Source organism: Borostomias antarcticus (assembly GCF_949987555.1).
Source record: "Borostomias antarcticus genome assembly, chromosome: 36".
Lineage (NCBI taxonomy): Eukaryota > Metazoa > Chordata > Actinopteri > Stomiiformes > Stomiidae > Borostomias > Borostomias antarcticus.
Genome location: NC_140269.1, coordinates 949696 through 954695, shown reverse-complemented (window position 1 = coordinate 954695; position 5000 = coordinate 949696). Strand labels below are relative to the sequence as shown.

General features: G+C 46.5%; 1 protein-coding gene across 1 annotated transcript in view; it reads right to left on the bottom strand.

Annotated features, from left to right (window-relative positions):
- LOC311328004 (CUB and sushi domain-containing protein 3-like) overlaps positions 1–5000 on the bottom strand; it is a gene marked incomplete at its 3' end in the record, with an annotated part of 605137 nt that overhangs the window by 248751 nt on the left and 351386 nt on the right.

The window sequence follows — 5000 nt, the reverse complement described above, 5'->3', positions numbered from 1 at the left end:
TGAGCAATTTTGAGGTTCAAGGATACGTCGGCACAATGCCGGGAGCTGCGATCGCTCCCGAGACCTCGCGATCCCCAGCCGGACGCTTTACCTCCCGAGCTACATGCCGTCCCACATACATTTGAGTGAATCAAATCAATTTGGTTTGACTCCGCTTCGCATCGTGCCTAACAACGCCCCCTAGCTGTTATAAAATCACCATAACACCCAGCCTCTCGTGGTTTATTGCTTAATTTTAACTGCCACCCCTCCAGCCAGTCAGAATGGAGTATTCACCCAGACCATGGTATAACAGGTGTTAGCCTAGCAGCACGTCCGGGTTGAATCCCCCTGCCTGTCTGGATGAGAGCGACTAACTGAAACAGCCCGGAACTAAGTGCATGGGAATAAAGGTCCATTTCACTCATTTATAACACATGATTTTTGCAACACCCACTTCCCATCGGGGGGATAGTTTCCCTCTCACAGCACAGTTTGTTTTCTCTCTCTCTCACCACCCCCCCCCTCTTCCCTCACTCCCATGGGGTGAGCAGAATCTGGTCCATATGCTGCTGGGAGCTGCCAGCAGAACAGTCTAATGAGACTTGTTACAATCAATACATTAATACCAGTCTAGTTGTTTCCTCGGGAACCAGACCTTGATCCTGCATCATCCACTCATTAGTAAATGTGAACATGCGTGTGTGTATATGCATGTGTGTGAGTGTGTATGTGTGTGTGTGTTTATGACTATATGTTTGCTATGAGCCTTCAAGGTTTGGTATCCATGACGACTAGGGAGAGAGAGAAAGAGAGAGAGAGGGAGAGAGAAAAAGAGAGAGAGGGAGACAGAGGGGGGGATTGAAAGAAAGAGCGATGGAGAGAGTAAGAGAGAGAGAGAGAGAGGGAGACAGAGGGGGAGAATGGCTGAGAAAGCTAACATTATTGTATCTAACATAAAGAATAAGAGTGAACTGAATAGCAGCAATCAGCACAGCTGAATACACCACCATCTCCATGCCCCACTCTCTGAAACCATGGCAACGCTAGCCGTCCAACAGGAAGCCCACGGGATCAACTTTTCCCTCTTTTTGTTTCCATATGTTTAATCACTGCTCTCCTCTCCTCCCCTCTCCTCCCCTCTCCTCCCCTCTCCTCTCATCTCCTCCCCTCTCTCCTCTCCTCCTCCCCTCTCTCCTCTCCTCTCCTCTCTCCTCCCCTCTCCTCTCCTCTCCTCCCCTCTCTCCTCTCCTCCCCTCTCCTCTCATCTCCTCCCCTCTCTCCTCTCCTCCTCCCCTCTCTCCTCTCCTCTCTCCTCCCCTCTCCTCTCATCTCCTCCCCTCTCTCCTCTCCTCCCCTCTCCTCCCCTCTCTCCTCTCCTCCCCTCTCCTCCCCTCTCTCCTCTCCTCGCCTCTCCTCTCTCCTCCCCTCTCCTCTCTCCTCCCCTCTCATCTCCTCTCATCTCCTCCCCTCTTTCCTCTCCTCTCTCCTCCCCTTTCTCCTCCCATCCCCTCTCCTACCCTCTCTCCTCTCATCTCCTCCCCTCTTTCCTCTCCTCTCTCATCCCCTTTCTCCTCTCATCTCCTCTGTCCTCTCATCTCTTCCCCTCCCTCCTCTCCTCTCATCTCCTCTGTCCTCTCATCTCCTCCCCTCCCTCCTCTCCTCTCATCTCCTACCCTCTCTCCTCTCATCTCCTCTCTCCTCCTCTCCTCTCCTCTCATCCCCTCTCATTTCCTCTCCTCTCCTCTATCTTCAATCTCCTCTCCTCTATCATCTCATCTCCTCTCTCCTCTAATCTCCTCTTTCCTCTCCTCTCTCCTCTCATCCCCTCTCTCCTCAATCACCTCTCCTCTCTACTCTCATCTCCTCCTCTCTCCTCTCCTCTCATCTCCTCTCTCCTCTCCTCTCCTCTCCTCTCCTCTCCTCTCCTCTCCTCTCCTCTCCTCTCCTCTCCTCTCCTCTCCTCTCCTCTCTCCTCTCTATATAATACTACTACTTGCACTATTACATAATAATGTTACCTATACTGCTAATACAAAATACTGCTACCTCTCCCACTAGTACATAATACTGCTACATCTCCTAGTACACAATGCTACCTCTAGTACTAGTACATACTACTGCTATCTCTCCTACTAGTACATACTACTGCTACTTCTCCTACTAGTACGTAATATTGTTTCCTATACTGGTAGTACAAAATACTGCAACCTCTCCTACGAGTACATACTACTGCTACTTCTCCTACTACGTAGCCTAATACTGTTACCTATACTGCTAGTACAAAATACTGCTGCCTCTCCTACTAGTACACAATACTGCTCCCTCTCCTACTAGTACATACTACTACTAATTCCAGTACATAATGCTGCTACTTCTCCTACTACTAGTACACACTACTGCTTCCACTAGTACATAATACTGTTATCTCTCCTACTAGTACATGATACTGCTACCTCATCTACACAATACTGCTACCTCTACTACTAGTACATAATACTGCTACCTCTAGTACATACTACTGCTACATCTGGTAGTATATAATACTACTACCTCTCCTACTAGTACATAATACTGCTACCTCACCTTATAGTACATAATACACTGCTACCTCTCCTATCAGTACATAATACTGCTACTTCTACTGCTAGTACATAATACTGCTGCTACCTGTTCTGCTAGTACTTAATACTGCTACCTACTGTATCCTACTAGCACATACTAATGTGAGTACTACTAGAGGTAGCAGTATTATGTACTAGTAGTAGAGGTAGCAGTATTGTGTACTAATAGATGAGGTAGCAGAAAGTATCATAGTGCATAATACTGCTACCTCACCTGATAGTACATACTACTGCTACCTCTCCTACTAGTGCATAATACTGCTACCTCTTCCCCTAGTACATACTACGGCTGCCTCTTCCACTCGTACATGCAGTAACATTGCTATCTGGTGTGCTAGTCCAGGACCAGCAGTGTAGCTGGACCTGCTGTGGGATGTGTGAGGAGATGAGGGATCTAATCAGACACAGTCCCATGCTGGGCTCTCCTAACAGCACACTGGCCAGAGCTGGGGCGTGGTGGGTTATTGGTTCTGGAGGGAAAACACTGATTGGGCCATCTGAGCCGGGAGGGTTGTGTGTGTGTGTGTGTGTGTGTGTGTGTGTGTGTGTGTGTGTGTGATGATGTTTAATGGTAGAGGAGTTACAGTACGTGAGAGGTCTGTCACAGCTCCCCTGCTCCCCTGAGTCCTCCAGTCACACACACACACACACACACACACACACACACACAGACACACACATACACATGCAGGTACACACAAACACATGCCACATGCAGGTACACGTACACACACACACACGCACACACACACACACACACACACACACACACACACACACACACACACACACACACACACACACACACACACAGACCGCTTCTCCATCCCTCTAAGGGACTCCGGGGTTATTCACACACATTTCCTGTAGATTAAACCTCAACCTCAAACCTGTGTGAGGGTACGTGTGTGTGTGTGTGTGTATGTGTGTGTGTGTGTGTGTGTGTGTGTGTGTGAGGGATGTCTGTGAGAAGCAGGTCATCAGAGAGAGAGAGAGATAGAGAGAGGCAGAAAGAGAGAGAGAGAGAGGCAGAGAGAGAGAGAGAGAAGCAGAGAGGGTTAGAAAGACTCATCTGATCAAAAAGAGAGATGGGAATATTTACCAGATCTATATCTGGTCCTCATCATAGGGCTGCCAAGGCTTTGTAACTCAAGAGTAAATATTCAATTTCAAATATCAAAACATCCATACGTGTCTATGTACTCCCTGAGAAGTCTTGAACTCAGCGGAAGAGAGAAAATACATATATCTATACTGTAACTATATATATATATATATATATATATATATATAGTTACAGTACTTGAGAGGTCTATCATGGCTCACATGCTCCCCTGAGTCCTGCAGTCACAAACACACATTCACCACACACACACACACACACACACACACACACACACACACACACACACACACACACACACACACACACACACACATATGAGAGGAGGCCCGTCCATTGAGGACAGTCCTCCTCAGTTTTTGGAGAGAAAAGGGATTAACATATAAATATTTGCATTTATTTATTTTAATTAATATTTAATATTATCTCAGTTTTGTTCATAAAGCAGGTTTTCCCTATGGATAAAAACCCATTTTTTAAATTCTAAAGCTCCAACGGTGACATCTATAACATGCAGCTGGAGGACCCATAGATATCTATGGAAGGAGGAATTCCTCCCTTGGGCGTGTCCCTTAGGGGTCTATCAATGTAATGCAGTTTTTTAATGCTAATTTGTGATTGGCCAAAACGCTGAAAAATTACCGCAATGGAGGACAGTACTCTGAACAGGATTTAATGATTGACATTTTGTTAGTCCAATCACATTCCAGATTCCAGATTTACCACAGTGAAGGCCGATTGAGTCGGCGTTGATGTCTGTGTTTCTCTTCCCTGTGCCATTGGAGACTTTTTGTGTGTTCGTAGCTCCATAATATAATACATCAGAAAGTATTATGGGACATATTATACATCAAACTGTTCGTCTATTTGTCTTGATTCTAGCCATCGAAATATCTAAGCTGACATAAATACTTTTTGAGCTAGAGCCATCTGAACACAACAGTTCCACTGGCTGGCTATAGCCGGTAACGTTAGCTACGAGGTGCACGTCAGGCTACCATAGGCAGGAGTGCAGATTGGCTGGAGGCGCAAACTGTCGGCAACTCGTCCAAAACATTTCTAGAGACTGGGTCGCAACACCGGATCAGAGAAATGCACTGAACAGCCTGGCTCCTACTTGCGTGAGAATTGATTGCTTTGCGGTGCTTATTCCTCATCCAGTGATGGATGGGTGGATGGAAAACTTTCAACTGAATGTTCATATTGTTCTGATAATTGTAGGCTATAGCAACATAAGAGTGGCAGCTTTGACAGCAACTCAAATGAGCTAATCC